At 38.8% G+C, this 19,507-nt stretch overlaps 1 long non-coding RNA gene across 13 annotated transcripts in view; it reads right to left on the bottom strand.

Annotated features, from left to right (window-relative positions):
- Window positions 1–4,193: 4,193 nt before the first annotated feature.
- Window positions 4,194–19,507, bottom strand: part of LOC128097737 (uncharacterized) — a 221,574-nt gene continuing 206,260 nt past the window's right edge. For all 13 annotated transcript variants that reach the window (XR_008213963.1, XR_008213955.1, XR_008213966.1 and 10 more), the window contains 2 exons: window positions 13,786–13,920; window positions 4,194–13,533 (listed from right to left, as the gene is read on the bottom strand). This is a non-coding gene — a long non-coding RNA (uncharacterized LOC128097737). The remainder of the gene's footprint in view (window positions 13,534–13,785; window positions 13,921–19,507) is intronic.

The following is a 19,507-nucleotide window of genomic DNA, read 5'->3' as shown; positions in this document are numbered from 1 at the left end:
ATGTTACAGGGTCTACATATGCATTAGCCACACACATCATGTGTGCATTTGCATTGTATTTATAAAAACAGATCTGTGTTTGTATGAATATGGATTTGTTTACCTTGCAGTCATATAATTTATAGAGTTTTCAAGTTTGGGTTTTTTGGGGGGAGTCTTTTGGGGGTTTTTTAGTTTTTTGTTTGTTTGTTTGTTTTAGGTAAGAGAATCAATTTTCAAAATGTGTTTACCTGTACTGTTTATCTAACATATTCCACTAATAAGAAAAATGAATCTAAGATAAAGTGGGTGGAAACTTTGTAAAGGACCTCAATTCTGTTACTATGTAAACCCTGACTCTGAAAATTGCACACACTCGGGTAGCACACAGACTCTTCAGGGTCTTCACAGGGTCTACATGAGCCTTAACACACATGTATTCAACAAGTGAATCATGAATAGATGGATGGCTGAACATAAGAAAATGGTGAAGATGAACCTTGCACTATAGTTAAGATTTGTTTTTCAAGTAGGAAAGCATTGAGAAATACTTAGATTATATCAAAGAAGGACTAGGAAACTTCTATTTTCAAGTTATAAACTCTTTCAGGTCTTTCTGTTTCCCAAACCCAAAAGGATATTTATCAGAGTGAGAAACTTTTTGGCCCATTTAATACCTTCTCACACATGGTCCAAGAGTGGAAGAAAACAATAAAATAGAAAATCTACCGCTAGGGATCCCTCACCAAGAGGCTGGCCTGTTATCTACCTTCTGAAGATGTCCCAAATGGAAAGCAGAAGATGGAGAATGAGAGCTTTGGTTATTCCATGTCTTCATCCACTCTTCAGGGAGAATCGTTAACTTCTTCAGCAAAAGCACAATTAGCAGTGATGGCATGAATTTCTCAAAACCCTGCCATAGGCTGGCATTGCCCTTACAGAAAAGAACAAATACACACACACACTGGAAGGAAGATGCAGAAGAGGTACACACTAAAAGCTGGAGCAAGAAGAGAGACTTTGCAAGCAAGAAATTCACTCACTGAATGATAAAGTTGTTCATATGGAGAGGGTAGACTAGCAAGGCATGTGCAGTTAATGAGAGCAGCACAGTTTGAGTTAGGGACAGAGAAAGACACCAGACACTGAGGAGCCAATGTAACTGGACAAATGGTCAGCAGCAACTGGAAATCAAGTGCTGACCTTTCTCTTTAAACTAATTGTCCCCTGTTCTAACTACTCTTTAAAGTAGCTGACATTTTTTTAAAAGACCGTAGATACCTTCCATCTTCTGAGATTCTCATGCACCATATTTAGATGAAGCACAACCAGGGCTGAAAGATTTCCTTCGTATGTGTTTTTCTTTTGTTGACTCTCTAGGCAACCATAGCATGTATCCAGGGTTAAAAACCATTGTCCATGTCACCACAGTCCACCAGTGCAAAGCAGAGGGCCTCACGTTAAGAAGGACCCCAATATGTCTACAGTTTTTGCAGCCAAATTTCAAGTCACTATGCTTGAGAGATCGTGCTTTATAAACCTTAAGCCAATGCCATTCAATTCTGCATGCTCTAGAATCTTCTACATAGAAGGCTAAGCAGTGACTCTTACGCTGCAGCACGGTAAGGGCAGGCAAGATATTGCCTTGAACAGTGGTTCTCTTTGCAAATAAAATATGCTGCCCAAAACATGGGGTCTAAAGTATAGGCACAGATATTGCCCAAAGCTCTCTTGGTTACTGTAATAGTCAGACCCATGCCCATAACAAAAGTTTCCAACTCTAAGGCAGACCAATTAAATCAGAATTTGTTGTACAATAGGCCGAGTGCTTTGTAAAGCCCCGTGATGGCTAGGATTGGGGGAGGGGCATGGAATATAAAGTCAGAGGACAACTTTTAGAAATGTCTTCCTCCACTGTGTTTTATGGAAATATGTGTTTTATTTTATAAAACACATTTTTCATTAATATGTAATTATGCTTTAAAAAACTTTTGTTAGAGATGATTATAAAACTGGAATGCAGAAAACATTTTCACAAGTTGTAATACAGAACCATTATCAGACTTACGTTTAAAAGAAAGGCTGCTTCTTTTATTAAGTAAATTTATTCATACATTTTACATCCCAACCAGTTTCTCCTCCATCCTCTCCTCCCATCCTCTTCCTCCACATCTCTTCCACTCCCCCTAGCCACTCCTCCTCTGTTTCTGTTCAGAAAGTGGCAGGCCTCCTATGGGTATCAACAAAGCTTGGCATATCACGTTGAGATAGGACTAAGCTCCTCCCCTGTATTTAGGATGGGCAAGGCAACCCACTATGAGGAATAGGTTCCCAAAAGCCAGTCAAAGCATTAGGGACAGCCCCTGCTCCCACTGCTAAGAGTCCCACAAGTAGACCAAGCTACACAACTATCACACATATGTAGAGGGCCTAGGTCAGTCCATGCAGGCTCCCTGGCTATCGGTCCAGACTCTGAGTTCTTACGAGCCCAGATTATGTGTTTCTTGTGATGACCACTGACTCATAGAACCCTTCCTCCCTCTGATTCCCTGAGGTCAACCCAATACTTGGCTGTGGGTCTCTATACCTCTTTTCATCAATACTAGAAGAAGGCTCTCTGGTGACAACTGTAGTAGTCACCAATCTCCCACACTTCCTACAAGCAAGATAGACTGTAGGTCAAAGATTGTGGGCTGGTTTTCCAATCCCTCCATGGGAAGTCCTGCCTGGGCACAGGAGATGTCCGGTTCAGGCTACATATCCACCATTGCTGGGAGTCTCTGCTGAGGTCTTCCTTGTAGATACCTAGGAGCTTCCCTTGCATCAGGTTTCTACCTGACTCCGAAATGGCGCCCCCCCCCATTTCCAGTCATCTCTTTCAGTACTCTCCCCCTCCATTCATCCAACCCAATCCCTCATGTTCCCATAGCCACTCACTCCCATTCCACCCACAAGAACTCTTCTACTTCCCCTTCCCTGGGAGATCCATTTGTCCCTTCTTGGGCCCTCCTTGTTACCTAGCCTCTTGGGGTCTACGGATTGTTGCATCGTTATCCAAGAAAGGCAGATTTTGATCAAGAAATTTTTAACAATCTCTTCACATTTTTAAGAATCATTATGAAGAAAAAGTGTACATTTACAAATCATGAGATTAAAAACCCCAAGTTACTATTAGAATTATTAAAATGTTTTGTTTTTTACAATTAATACATACTAATAAATAACTTCAAATGTGGAATAATTAAAAATCACAGTTGAAGATTATAATATTAGTTTTCAATTGAGGGCAACTGTATGGGTTTTTATTCCTACCAGCGGTGCGGAACAGTTCACTTCTCTCCACATCTTTGCTCGCACCCACTCTCTTCAGTCCCTTAGGTAATCATTTTTACTGGACTGAAGTGGGATCTCATGGTAGTTTTAATATGTGTTTCCCTGATGACTGGCGATTCTGAGCACATTTTCATGTGTTTGTTGACTATCTGTGTATCTTCTTTGTTTATTACAGCTCTTCTGCCTATTTTTCCAACCTTATTGTTTAGTTTTTGCTCCTGAGTTTTCAGAGTTCTTTATAAATTCTGGGCACCCACTCCTTGTCAGATTCACATTGTGCAAGCTATTTCTCTTTCATTTGTAAACTGTGTCTATAATGCGTTGTTTGTTTTGCAAAAGCTTTTTATTTAAGCGTAACCCTTTTGTCTGTTTTGGGTTTTTTTTTTTTTTTTTTTGTGTGTGTGTGTGTGTGTGTGTGTGTGTGTGTGTGTTTTGGATCTTTTCCAAGAAATTTCACCCATCCAGTATCCTGAAGCCTTCCACGTGTTTCTTTCTAGCTGTCTCATAGTTTCAGGTCTTATACTTAAGTCTCTGGTCAATTTTGAGTTGATTTTCATTGAGCAGCGAAGAAGGATTCTTTCAACAATGGCAATATTGGAATTAGTTTTAAAAGTTTGAATGCGTCCAGGTACGGATATCAAATTCTCCCAAACCCAGTGTTTTAAACAGTAACAAAGCTATGCATAATGGTCCATTCTGCAATATGTGTGAGGCCACTCACAAGACAGCAGCCACATAGCAACCACAGAACCAGAAACAACTGAAAACAAAGTCCCCATAGCCAGAAGATACCATAGAGGACCTTCAGCCACATCTCTTTCCCTCCTGGAATGAGAATGATCTAGCACATTCCCCAAACAGGTACACAGAGGAGACCAGCAGGATTTTCAACTGCCACTCTTTATTCCAAGTATCCCCACAGAGCAGTGAGTGGTGACTGGCAAAGCACAACCAGTTCAGCTACCCTGAACATGTCATGAGTCCCAGAAAGAAGATAAGAGTCTCACACAGTATGTGAGTGATGACTAAAAGTTCATATTGTACAAAAAGATAGATGTTATTTATTCTATATTCATATATTGACAAATAGGCTGATAGAAATAAAAATCTAAAATGTAAATAAAGGTATTTTTATATGAATGAGGTAAGCAAGACTTCAAAGATAACAGAATTTTTTTTCTTTCTTTAATTTCTTTTATTTTTTTCAAGAGTATAATTACATCATTTCCCAATTCCCCTTCCTCCCTCCAGACCTTCCCATATACCCATATTTCTCAAATCCATGCTTTTTCCTCCATTAATTGTAAGATAATAGAATTTCATTATAATTGTGAATGTGTGACTGTTATACAATTAGTGATTGAGCTGCCTCGTGTACTAAAGACATAATTTATGGAAATATGATAACCTAAATGCAAAATTTTCTTTTTTGCTACATTTGAGCAAATCTTTTTTAATTGTAGAGTGTTTTTTTGTTTTATTTTGTTTTGATTTGATTTAGAATTTCAGATGTGAGTGTGGGGACTGGAGGAAGTTCTGAATGAACGAAGTCCTTGGTCCATGTGTGCTGTTGACATGAGCATGTCCATGTCAATGGCCATAGCCTCAGACTCAAGAAAATGGCAAAAGCCCCCCCACAAACACACTCACAGAGTGAAGCTCCAAAGGACAGCTAAACCTTCTTCTTGTCCGTGTGCGGATATTGATAGCATGTGCAAAAAAAAAAAAAAAAAAAAAATGCCAACCATAGCTTTCTTTTCCTGGCTGTGTAAGGCCTGTACACTGCTCCTCTACAGAAGCTTTCCCTACGGAGGTTGGCTAAACCTGCCTCCTTGTTCGCTGTGTACAATAACCTTGCCTCTTTGTTTGTCTGTATGCAATAACACCACCTCTGTGTTCAACTGTATATATAATAAACATGCTGAGTTTCCAGGGTGCTGCAGTTTCTCCATCAGAGAGCCCAGTCTACTCAATCTCAGCTTTTCTGTGTTTCTCTGTGTGCCTATCATTTCTTCATTGCCTTGTCACCCCTAGCTGTAGCTGAAGTTTTCTCAAGTCCTGCCCAGCCCCACAGAGCCCACAGCTGTTTATAAGATACTCAGCTGTTTAAGATATACTCAGAAGCTTATATTAATTAAAATTGTTTGGCCATTAGCTCAGGCTTATTATTGACTAGCTCTTACACTTAAATTAACCCATAATTCTTATTTATGTTAAGATATGTTAATTCTTATTTCTAGGTATACACAGATATATTTCAATTAGTTAGGTAGTCTTTAAATATGTCTAAGACCTACAGAATATGGCATTTGAAATGTTTTAAAAACTTAGACTTTCTGGACAGTGAGACATATCTGCTCCTGGCAGCACCGATTTACTTCAGAGAGAGAGATGGGAGTTGAAGACACTCCATATGGAATTTATCTTCTTCTTGGCAAAAATAGCCATTTGGGCAAGAAACTGTTCTTGCCTGGACTGCTTGATAAAATGTATTGACTGGACATGCAGGACCTATAGGAAGGTGATCACTGAACTTAGCAAGGCAAAATGGTCCTTCAGGTTCCTGCTTTGCAGAAGAAACTTCCAGACATTCAACAGGACACAGAGAGAAGCAACTGAGAGACTATAGGCCTGTAGGCTGAAGAATGGATGCTCCACATTGCAGAAGAACTTTGGGTAACTGTCCAGGCAGCTAGCTATCTCTTTTATTCTAGATTTTTGGAAGTTGCTTACAATGTTCTTCCTGTTTACTTAGGTAATATTATATCCTTTTGAGGTCTTTGATATAGTTGAAGACTAGATAGTTATAATTATGGTTTTCCTTGGTTTTGATAGGAGATAAGGTAGATATGGAACCTTGGACTCACAAATATAGGATAGATAGGATATCTTCTTTTATTTTTGCCAAATACAAATAGACTAAATATTATAACTATAATTTTTTCTTGATAACTGTTTTGTTATATATAATTTTACTATGTTAAAGTTAAAACTTTCCTTTTAAATAGAAAGAAAGGGGGAAATGGTGGGTGATGGTGCTCTGCATGCTGTGAATGTGTTGTTCCCATTGGTTGATAAATAAAATGCTGATTGGCCAGTAGCGAGGCAGGAAGTATAGGTGGGATAAACAAACAAGGAGAATTCTGGGAAGAAGAAGGCTGAGTCAGGAGTTGCCAACCAGACACAGAGGAATCAAGATGTGAAGGCAGAACTGAGAAAACATACCAAGCCACGTGGCTAAACATAAATAATAATTATGGGTTAATTTAAGTTTAAGAGCTAGTCAATAATAAGTCTGAGCTAATGGCCAAGCAATTTTTATTTATCAACCAATGGGAACAACACATTCATAGCATACAGAGCACCATCACCCATCACCTAGCCAGGTAAATCCCTGGAAGTTATACAAGAACTCAGGACATGAATATATATTTACACCATTTCCATGCCTCCTTCTCCTGAATTCAGCTCCTCCTGTGTCCCATACACACACTCCCTCTCAAATCCATGACCTCTTCTTCCTTAATTGTTGTGTGTGTGTGTGTGTGTGTGTCTGTGTGTACACATGTGTATATTTAAATACAGTCTACTGAGTCCATTTAGTGTTGCTCTTACGTGTATTTGTTAAGGGCTGACCACTTGGGACTGGTTAAACTATCAGGGATGGCTTTCCCTAAGGAGACTGATTCATTCTCCCTCAGCAGCCATTAGTTGCCCTTGGCTCTTCATTTTAGGATAAGGCCTTGTGAGATTTCCCCATCCATACTGCCATGTCAACTGGTGTTGTTGTTATACAGGTCTTGTTTAGGGGACAATATTGTTGAGATTTCATAGGTTCAGCTTCCCTGTTACATGTAAAAGACACTGTCTCACAGCAGACATCCTGGCCACTGGCTCTTACAGTCTTTCTGGCACCCTACCTTCTACAATGTTCCCAAGCCTTAGGCATATGAGTTAAATTGTAGATGTATCCATTGGTCAATTGTTCTCTGCATTTTGACCAGCCATAGATTCCTATAATGGAAATCAAAATTATTAACCCATGACTTTGATTTATTCAATAGTAACATGTCATTACAGTGATTCCTTAGTCATTGTAGCACATAAGTTCCTATTAACTTTAGAGAAAACCTAATCTTCAGAGTCAGAAACAATTAGAAGACTGGTATCACTGTTTATATATAAATTACTTATACTTATGCCCAAATTTAATGTTAATATAAATTTTTAACTGTTTCAAAATGTTTTTATCTGTCATTTCTAATTACTAGTATATACATATGAAATAAATGGATGGATATTTCATTTCACATTAGAAAGCAAAAGCAATGAAAAGATTCTCCACACTAGAAGGTAATTCTATACTGATCAGGAATCTAGTGTAGTCAAGCCTTCTGAAACAGACAGACTTGGTAAGTAACTAATCTGCTTTTGCTTTTACCTAGGGGCTTCTACTGTCCTAATGTTCCTTACATTCTGAGGTGGAGACTCTCTTTGATGCTGCAATTATGCCAACCACAAATCTTTAATGCATGTGATAAATACATTCAGTAAGAGAAGTAAAAATAAAAAAGGTTTCCTTTGAGATTTGTCAGGAGTTGTTCATGAGAAGAGATGTTTAGTTGCTTGTATAGTTCCATCCCATTGCTGTGTCAAAATGCTAGGACGAAAAGCAACATAGGAGAGGAATGCATTTTTCCTTCCTTTTCTTTTTTCTTTTCTTTTCTTTTAACACTTCCAAGTCATAGATCGTCGATAAGCAAAGACAGGGCAGGAATTAAAGTACGAACTTGAAGGCAAAAAATCATGGAGAGATATTACCTTACTGACTTTTTGGCAGGCCTGTGTTTAGCTAGCTTCTATGCAGCCCAGGACCACCTATCTGCCTAGGGCAGTGGTTCTCAATCTGTAGGTTGTGACCCTTTTGGGGTCAAATAGCCCTTTTACAAGGGTCACCTAAGACAATCAGAAAACACAGATATTTATATTACAATTCATAAACATAGCAAAATTACAGTTATGAAGTAGCAACAAAAATAATTTATGGGTCACCACAACATGAGAAACTGTATTAAAGAATCACAGCATTAGGAAGGTTGAGAACCACTGAGCTAGGAACTGGTGCATTCCACAATGGGCTAGGCCCTCCTACATCAGTTAACAACCAAAACAATCCCCCACAGACATGCTACTTCTTTCCCTAGGCTGTGTCAAGTTGACGATTAAAGGTGACTGGGACAGTTGCATACGCCAGCTCTCAACACTAGAATCTGATTGACAGAGGCACCCATGTGTTCTTCAATAATGGTTTTGTGTTTATGAAATGCATGGCTCTCCAATGCAAGGCCTTGAGTAAAATGTAATACTGCATCTGCTCATAGAAACCCAGAGCCCCTGGATGAGCAATGTTGAGTAATGTACTTTGTTATGACAACTGTGTAAAAAACACATCAAGAAGGTAGCATATGGGGTAGGAAATTTTGCATTTTGAACATGAGTGTGGAGTATGTTTTCATTTCTCATTATTTAAGAGATATAGAGGAGTGACATCAGCAAGATGGCAGAATCCGAAGCACCAAATCTCATCACCCTCATAGAAAGGTTGACTAAAATACAACACATATGAGTGAGAAATGCCTTTATGAGAACCCCAGAAATCAACTGGGAAATTTCAACACCTTAAGTTAAAAGCCAAGAATAGTCACATTGAAAATGGTAAGCTAGGCACAGTGATATACATCCTTAATCTCAGCTACATAAGAAGCTGATGTAGGAAGATCATAAGTTCAAGGCCAGCCTGAGCAACATTAGTCAATCTCAAAAGAAACGGAGGAAGAAGGAAGGAAGGAAGGAAAGAAGGGGGATAGAAGAGGGGTTCATAGAGAGAGAAGAGTAAAAGAAGCAATTCCATTTCAAACATATCACTTTCTCCAGAGCCAAGGCCCCACATCTCAGAGCACAAAAGCCCAATTTGCAGCTTCTTCCTTGGGAGGTAAAGAGAAAAGTAGAATTTACATTCCAAGTCTTTTCTCTCGAGGAACTAATTTCTGTCTCACATACTTCACAGTGTTCATGCCTAGGGGCTACAGAGAACAAAAGTGAGCTCAACAGCTTGTGTTGGTGCCAGAGAACTTGTAATGCCACAAACAGAAACTGGCACAGTCCGCCACTATAAGGAGTGAGAGCCCAGCTTGTGGCTTTGAGAGTGGAAGGGATGAATGGAACATGTGTCAGAAAAATCCCAGCTCTTCAGAGAGCTTCAGAGAGACTGGTTTACCCAACACAGGTTCCTGATAGAGAAATAGTACCTGGTTGGCCTGAGGCCACAGGGAAGGGCACATAGTTTAGCACTGTGAAACTTGTACTACTATAGATAGACACTAGAGGGAGAAAGAGACTACAAGCTGAAGAATAAACCAGCAAAATTCTGACAGGGTTGTACACAACAAGCATGGAAAATGTGTCCTTGGGAAAACTTGAGAGGGTTCCAGAATCTACACCATGGATGACTGTAGAGGTCCTTCTTTGTACAGAGGAGTATAAAGATACAAAGACAGGTGTTTTTTCAAATATACAACTCTAAATACAAAGGTACAAGGCACAGGATATAATGAGAAGACATGGCCCAATCACAGGAACAAAATAAATCTCCAAAACCTCACTGCAAGTAATGGAGTTAAATGAATCACCAGATTAAGAATTCAAAATAACCATATTATAGATATTCAATCAACTCACAAGAAAACACGAACAGAATGGCAATATCAATTCTCTTGAAATTTTTTAAAATAACCAAACAATAATTTTAAACCTAAAGAACACAGTAGAATTGGAAATTCACAAGAGAGGGAGTTCATTAGTAACTTCATTCATGAAAGGGAATCAACAGACACAAAGATGGATCATTGACATTATCCAGTCAGAAGTATAATAAAAATGAACAGAAAAGGAGAAAAAAAAAACCTGCAGAAATTAGGGGACACCATAGAGTAGAAAGGTTAGGAAAGAAAGGGATGAGTGCTTTTTAAAGTACTTCTTGGGCTTTTGGTTAGATTTTTAGTGCTAAGAGAACAGAAAGGAAGCAGATAATAAAAGATTGTCCAAATTAATAGTAGTCAACCATTCCCAAACCTGTGGAAGGAAATGGACATCTAAATGTCCAAAAGACCCTAGTTGAGGTTAGTACAAAGAAGCACATGCTAAGAGAAATTACAGTCAAGTTGTCAAAATCAAAGATAGGGGATTTGGGAAGCCCTGAGATCAAAGTGACTTGTCACATACATGGAAGACGTGGTAAGACTATCAATTTCTCATTGCTACCTTGCCAGGCAGAAGGGTACACAATGACATATTCAAGTGCTAAAGAAAAATAATGTCAAGTAATACCTGACCAAAGTCGCTCCAAAAATAAAGCAGAAAGGCCTTCCCAGATAAACAGGAACCAAAGGAATTCATCATCACTGCATTTATTAAAATAAGAAATGCTAAAGAGAATTTTTAATTGAAATGAAAGTGTAAGAGTCTTACACAAGCATATAAAGGTAGAAAGCCTAATGGTGAAGGTAAATGCATAGTCAAATGCAGACTACTAAAATATCATAATTTACAGTATGTAAATTAATTTCATTTATGGTACTAGACATAAATGAAAAATAAATACAGCTATAAAAATATAATTTGTGATAGTAATGACACCACGTAGGGGTAGAGGGCTGAAGGTGTGGCCCAGTGTCAGAACATTCACTTATTATACACAAAGTCTGGGCTCAATCACAAGCATCCCCAAAAGAATTCAGAAATAAAATAAAATGTAAAAATTGTATGTACTGTTAAAGATAAGCTGCAGTCAGCTTGAAGTCAGTGTTATAAATATAAGTCATGCTATGCAAACTCTATGGTAAACACAGAAACAATACCTGTAGATTATGCACAGAGGTAAATAAGATTGCAACTATCCACTGCTAATAAGTCAGAAAAACACAGAGAAGAAAAGACTACAAAAACTATAAGATAGACAGAAAACAATTACTAAAAGGTAGTCTTACGTTCTTCTCTATAATAAATTGTTTTGAATACATTGATTAAATCCCCTAGTCATAAGACATAAGAGCATTTGAAGCAGTGGTTTTCATCCTTCCTGATGCTGCAACCCTTTAATACCTAATGATGTGGTGACCCCAACCATAAAATTATTTTTGCTACTTCATAACTGTAATTTTGCTACATTGTGAATCATAATGTAAATATTTTCAGAGATAGAGGTTTGCAAAGGGATCACAACCCATAGGTTGTGATCTGAATGGATTTAAAAACAACAACAACAAAAATCCAACTATTTGCTGTCTACAAGAGATACACTTTAGATTTAAAGACATGCACAGGATAAAAATAAGATATAGAAAATGATGTTTCTTACAAACAATAATGAAAAGAGAAGAAAGTCTGCTATTCACATTCCAGGAAAAGATAATTTAAGGTTTTTTTTAAAGGCATGAAAGACAAAGAAGGGTATATGTAATGATAAAAGCAGCCAATTCACCAGAATTTGTATTCAGGGAACCCAAATATATGAAGCAAACATTGACAGCACTGAAGAAATACACAGCAACATAAAACAGCAGGAGATTACAATATTCCACTATCAATAATAGACAGGACACTCAAACAGAAATCAGTAAATAAACCATAGGCTTGAAAAGAAGAAATAGGCCAGATGGACTAAACTCACATATGAAGAATATTCTGTCTAGTGGACACAGAACTCACCATTTCCAAGTGTAATGGGACATTCTACAGTATAGACTGCTAGATCACAAAAGGTCTTAAATTAAATAAGGTTTAAGTCATATCAAACATCATTTCCATTCCTAACAAAATGAAAGTAAAAATCAAAAATTCTCAAACACATGTAAATAAACAACTTACTCTTGTATAGTCAATGGGTCAAAGAATAAATCAAGATAAATTGAAAATGTCTTGAGACTAATGATAAAAAAAAGGACTAAGACTTAAGTTATTTAACATAACACAGTATGTATAGTTAACAATACTCTGCACTTAAAACTTTAATGTTAATTTAATGTTATATATCTTTATTATGATTAAAAACAAACTTAAAACTTGTTAAATGAGAAATAAATAGCAGCTATATTAAAAAAATTATTCAGATATAGACAGTCGAGAACAAGGCTTCCTAAACTTTCCACTCACAACCCCTTTATACCTGAGAAATTTTTACATGACCATTGATATGTAGGTATATAAAATAGGTATATATTTACTGGTAACAAATTACAAAAAATATTTTAAAGCAATTATTTGGTATACATACAATTTGACCATTTATTAAAAATTAAATCAAATTTTCTTACTAATAAGATGGACATGCTTGCTAATGTTCACATAAAGAACTGAATCTTGAGTGATTTTATACTGAAGGATATAGAACATCTTGAATATTTATTCAAGTGATCAATGTTTATTTTTATAATCATCAATTCTGAGAACACCATTCTGCATAAATACATAGTACAAAATGCAGGAGTATGTTTAGATCCATTTCAGAAATTATGAGAAACTGCCCTAATCACAAAATAAAATTCATTGAATGTTTTCTCTTTGTAATTTTTATATATTTTAATTAAAAATAATTATAACCCTTTTCCTCTTCCCTTTTCTCCCTCTAGCTACTCCCAAAGTTCCCGAAAATCTTAAATTGATAGCCTCTTCTTGTTCCATTATTATTGTTACATGTATATATGCACAAGTATATAAATACAACCTGCCGGGTCCATTCTGTTGCTTGCTTTATATATATATATATATATATGTGGTTTCAGAAATGCTGTTTGTATTAAATAACTAATGTTGGAGCTTATTCCTGATAGAACATAACTCTATCATTCTCAGCAGTCATCAGTTGCCTGTAGTTCCTTATCCAGGGATGTGACTCTGAGATTTTTTCCTTCCATGTCAACATGTCTATTGATATTGCCATTGTTCAGATCTTGCTCATGCAGACATTTCTAGGGGAAACTGTTTCACAGCAGACTTCCTGGGGTTTTTAGTTCTTACAATCTTCCCATCCCCTTTTCTGTGGTGTTTGCAGAACCATAGATGGAGGAGTTGTGATGCAGTTGTATCTGTTGGGGCTGGGTTCCACAGGACCTGTTGATGTCTGCTTCATGTCCAACTGTGGATTTATGTGATAGTCTTCACCTCCTGTAAAGAGAAACTTGTTGATAAAAGGTGACAGTTACACTTATCTGTGGGGATAAGGATAAGATTTAGAACGTAGTCAGGAATTTACTGGTCTAACAGAATGGTGGTAGGGTGTCTTCCAAGAACTCCGACCTCACTAGCCAGGGAAAGTTGGATAGGTTTCCAGTACCATGTACGGTTTTTCTCCCGTTGAATTGGCTGAAGTGCAATTAAACAGTAATTGGTTACCACCAACATGTGGGTGCCACTTACCTCACACGTTGGCTGCCTTTGTGGATATCTGGCCATTCTGGTCATGCCATGGGTGGTAGGTATCACAGCTGGGTAGGACTACTAATTGCTTCCCTCTCTTGGCAGTTTGCATAGTGTTTTCTGGTACCCTGGAAGCTAGACCACAGGAAAGAGGCTTTCAGGTCAGATCCAGCTCAAGTCATTTGAGTATTGTGTCCTAGGTGTGCAGTGTATGGGTACAGCAGAAGGGGTTTTAGCTTCAAATTCTGAGAGGCAGCCAAGGGCAACAATAGTAGACTATACTGTTTGGGGAGTCTCTTGAATTACCCTGACCAGGCACTCAAAAGGAGACATCCCATGCCTATTCCTGGGGGGTTTGTTAGTCTGTTTCTTGTGGGGAGCATTGTCAGCCCCAATGGTGTAACTTCCTTTAAGGTATATACATACACACATACCCATAAATATGTGTGTATCTTATATGATTTTAGGTAAATATAAAATATTTTTTGTATCCTTGAAACTTTATTAAATAACCTTGGTGTTATTTCTTCTTCCTCCTCCTCCTGCTTTATGGACTTTTCCTTGCTCACCAGACAATCCCCTCCCCAGTTTTCTTTTTCCTGTTTCATATCCCTGCTATTCCTGTCTCGAGTCCCTTGCCTTGCTATAGCCTCTTTATACTTTCCTGGCTTCTGTGGCTACTCCATGTTGTATACTCACATCTGAAGATTTGGAGCTAGAAACTGCGCATAAGAAAGAATATATAGCATTTGTCTTTCTGGGTTACCTCATTCAGTATAATCTTTTCTAGGTCCATCTGTTTTCCAAGCAAAGGTAGCTCATGAACCCACTGAATTATATTTTTTTTTAAGAAAATCAACTCAGCAACTCAAACAGCAATTTTTAAAATCAAATAATAATCTAAAGCAAAGCAATACAAATATACACTATTTTGATCTTGAATGCTGAGGAATAGATACATCTCCCCTCCCCCACCCTACCACCCTGTTAAAACACTGTAGAAGAGCAGAAAATTTTGTATGGACAGTACAAAAACTGAAATTTATAATACACACTAGACTCCAATCAGAGCCATGTGTTGCAAACAGCATTCATAGGCTCAGCACAGCATGACAGCAAGCAGCAGGGCAAAGTGTGCCTGTGCTCTCAGAACCAAGGCTGCAGTGAAGTCACATGATGCAACACAGGTGAGCACTGTCAAAAACACCTCAGAATCATTACACATCAAACTTAGAATTCATTTTTCTTTGTTGCATATTCAGAAACCTTTCTCTGAGGCTGGAGAGACGGCTCAGCAGTTAAAGGCTCACAACCAAAGATCCAAGAAACCGCTCACTGTTGTCAGCTATTGTGAACCCCAACACACATGCACACACACACACACACACACACACACACACACACACACACACAAATTGTACAATTTCACATAGGGCCATGACTCCTAGGATAAGAAGCTGGGTCTCAGTCATCTAACCCAGTGGCTCTGAAACAGTGAGATCATTCTTCATTTATCAGATTCCTGTAAAACCAAAATGGAAATCATAAAAGTGAACCACTAGTGTTGCGTTGAGTTTTTCAGGAGGTACCCAGATGCCAGACAGTACAGGCAAAGCTCCAGATCCCCAGGAACCTTGATCTAATCAGGAACGACATCACTAACAAAGAAGTCTGGATCTGGGAAGGAATAGTCCTCATGTTGAAGTACCCAGAACGCCCAGCGAAGAATCAAGGCCATGGAGACAAAGGTACAGGTGATGATGGGTTTGGAAGAATGCTTAAGACTAACCACCAGTCAGTACACAGTTCCAGCTTCAGTAGTTTTGAATGTCTATTTGTTTCTGTTATAGAAACAACAGCCTTTCATTAAAAGAACTTCTGAAATTGCAAAGAGCAGAAAAGAAAAACGTATAATCTCAACAGTTATGTACACAACCATTAACATGTGAATGTTTTCTGTCTTTAAATGAATAGATTGTTGGGGTTTTGCTGAACTGTGTTCATTCTGGGTGTTCAATTTTGCATCCTGCTTTTTTCACACTTTTACAGCATAAGCATTTTCCATTTGTAAACAACATTTTCGTTCATGGCTTCACAATGTGCTTTGATGTGGTTGTACTGTGTGGAATATTTATTTCTAATTTTTCACCACTTTGAATAATATTTGAATGGGTATGTAGATACAGTAGTGCAACCACCTTTTTAATGATATACCTGAGGAGAAAATATGAAGTCAACAAGTCTTAAGCATTTTCACACATCTTGTCAAATCACTTTCATACTTCATTTATATGCTATTACAATCTTTAAAATTCTAAAAATAGAGACAAAAGTATTCACCATTATTCCCCTTAGGTCTGGAGGCTGACAACTAGTAAGTATTCTAGTATATTCTTTCACCATCATTTGAAAATACATACATTATACATACTCACTTATATGTAATTACTAAATTAAGACCATTGTATATAGGTCTATAACAGTTTAGTTCTTAAGAGTTTAGTCCTACATCAAAAAATGATACTTCAGGGGCTGGGGAGATGACTCGGTGAGTAAAGTGATCTTCACACAAGCATGAAGATCAGAGTTCAGATCCCCAGAGCAAATATCAAAACCCAGAATGGTGGCTGGTGCCTGTAACCCCTGTATTATCTAGGGTGACAGAAATTAGGCAGAGCTCAGGGGCTCACTAGCCAGCCAGAAACACTTAGCTCCAGATATTTTTATACTTACTATGAAAGACACCTGTCTTGGCCAACTAGAAAGCCAGGAAATGCCCAACACTCTCTCTTTGCCCTGTCTGTCTTTCCCTGCCCCCTGTGGTTTGTAAGAGAGGTGACCTTCCTGAACTCACTGGATTGATTATGTTAAAAGCGGAGGAGAAAGCCTGCTCCTGACACTTGGGAAATGAGGCCAGTGGGATCTCCTGTTGCAGGAATGAGTAAGCCAGGAGACATCTCCAGTTCTGGGAGGTCCTGTGTTCAAAACATCCAGACACTCCCCAAGATGACAGCTCCCTCTCAGCCCCTCCCTCCGTCTTGAGTCTTTGTTGTCTAGCCTGAAGGCTCTTCCTTCTCCTAGGACCTAGAGGCACACTCTCACTAAGTACAATATCCTGGCCCCTTTGCTTCAATTTGGAGTAACTCTGTAAGGTCATCTCAGCTTCCAAGTTCTCTCCAGGATTTGCTGGGCCTTTATTATGACCAAGTGATTTCTAACCCCAGCTTGCCCAACCACCCCCCCTACCCCCCACCGCTTCCTTCACCTCTCTGCAGGTGTTGATCCTAACAGCTACCACAACGAACTTACGCAGGTTCTTCCAAAGTCTCACTCTCTCTGTTGCCTTCCTGGGGTGGAACTCCATCCCTGCCATCAACTTGGTCAGCAGTCATCAATGCTGGACCTCATTTTTTCCCAACATGCAAAGTAAGAGGCTTTGTCTTGTTTATCCACACCTCCTTACTTTAAGTGGATTTTTATGTGATCTCTGGTTTCAACAACAACAAAACTCATTTTTTATAAAAATCATTGACCAGGAACCAAAGCATTTGTTAGGATCCTAGTTATTAATGACTGCATATGACCCAACAGAGCCTGCCCCAGAGAAGAGCCTCCAGGCTAAACAGCTTCTCCCTCCCAGAGGAGGGCAGTTCAACTGAAAGATGCTGGCTACTATGTCCCTGGAGAGGTATCGAATCGAGAGCATACCACAGGACCATCCACACCAAAAGAAGTCACATGGCAGCCTCTCATTCACAAAAGAGATACATTACAGGCTCTAGAATTCTAAGAATAAATAAAAGAAGCAGAAACCAACCAGGCGGAATGCCTGCTAAATGTGCACCCAGTATTCTTGTTCTCTTACATAGGTAATAGTTCATTTCATCTTCACAGCACTCCCTGTAAATTGGCCAACACCATCTCCATTTTATAAATGAAGTTACAGAGGACATGTGACAGCACAGAGTCACATGTCATGTATGTACAAGAGCCAAGACTACTTTCCTTGGTTTTATTGAACTGCAAAGTACATGCCTACTCCTGTGCCTGCTTCCTCCTCTGTGAGAGCTAGTGAGTACCTGGAGGGCAAGCCACGTGTCTTCCCCCTTGGAATCCTGAATACCTGGCATGGTGTCAATCACCTGTTACCAAACACACATTTATGACATTAATTACTTAAGATCTCAAATTCTCAGAGTAGCATTTCCATCGCACTATCATACAATCAGCCTTCTTACATCCCCTCCTAACTTTTCTTAAAATGCTTAGCCTTCAATGGAGACTAAATACAAGAAAAATAGCTTATCTGCCCTACACAGTGAGTTCAATCCTGTGCTGTTTGCAAGATTACTCCACCTGTCCCAGTAAGCTAGGGTCCTACTGATTATCCCTAAACTGAGTATGCTTTGGAAGGATGATTTAACATATATCTTAACATATCCATAAAAAAAAAACTATCCTTAAGATACTGGATCATTCAATGAGACTCGGTGAGGCCGCTGTATGTACCGCTGCCTCTAAGGTTATTATTGCTTTAATAAAACATGCTTTATAAACCTCATGAAGGCTGTAATTAAATTTATAAGCAGCCTCTCTCACAACTTTAACAAAAGATGTCTAACTGGTGGTGTGTGTGTGTGTATGTTTTGTGAGTGCATGTGTGTGTGTGTGTGTGTGTTAAAATCCTGCTCCATAAGGATTATGGCTCCCCCGCTGTTTGGAAAAGATCATCTCACTTGTAACACTAATAACTTGAGCAGGGGAGAAGCTGGCCTGGTGAATGGAATGCACTTCACTGCACATCTTGGCTCAGCTAGAAATCGGAAACAGATGGTCCTTGCGGCTGCTTTCCCACTCGAGCCCGCTCACTGCCAGCCTGTGGTCTTCAGTGGGCCGCTGCTGGCAGTCTGTGACTTGAACATAGTAGGACGTGGCAAAAGAAATCAAATCTTTTCCAATGAGCAGCAAGTTATAATGCAATTTGACAGATCTGACATTCTATACCTAACATCTAGTTAGAATATATTAACCTTTTAGTTTTCTTAAGCGCCTTGTGTAGAAGTTGTGAATGTACTTATTAGAAGCTTGTGTTGCATGCGTTCTCTTTTTCTTTCTCCCCCCCCCCCCCCGCCCTTTTTAACAAGGGGCAGAGGGTTTAGCCCAGTCTTGGATGGCAGCTGGCTAATAGAGAATGCAGAGAGAGATTAAAAGTCAAGGAACTTCTAAATAGAAACGAGGCGCGCAAGAGCTGCCACTAAGGAGGAAATTAATTCTTTGCAGGACCTGGTGGGTGAGTTCCTACTGGAAAAAGCATCAGTGTTTTTCTTAAGGACAAAATCTACATGTTTGCATGCACACACACACACACACACACACACAGGCAAAAAATATGACCAGTCCCACAGTATATCATTCAAATGGAATGGGCCCGTCTGGACCCTGTGTATTTTCAATACTGCCTTTTTTGGTTTATGAATTTGCTTCTGCCACACTGCAAGGTGGCTTAAGACACCAGTGTGTTTAAGTCAGGACACTTATTCCTAGAAACGATGTGCACCTGTACAGAGAGCTTTGCCACTTTTATTGAAAAAAAAAAAAGAAAGGGGAGAGGGAGGGAAGAAGGAAAGAAAGAAGGAAGGAAGGAAGGAAAAGAAGAAAGAAAGAAACCTCCGAAAAAAGGTGGGGTGGGCCTTTTTCTGGAGGAGCTGAACTTCCTACCTTC

Source organism: Peromyscus californicus, unplaced genomic scaffold, assembly GCF_007827085.1.
Source record: "Peromyscus californicus insignis strain IS unplaced genomic scaffold, ASM782708v3 Scaffold_5__1_contigs__length_169319896, whole genome shotgun sequence".
Classification (NCBI taxonomy): Eukaryota; Metazoa; Chordata; class Mammalia; order Rodentia; family Cricetidae; genus Peromyscus; species Peromyscus californicus.
Note: the sequence above shows the minus strand (reverse complement) of the source record. Positions and strands in the feature narration are given on the sequence as shown.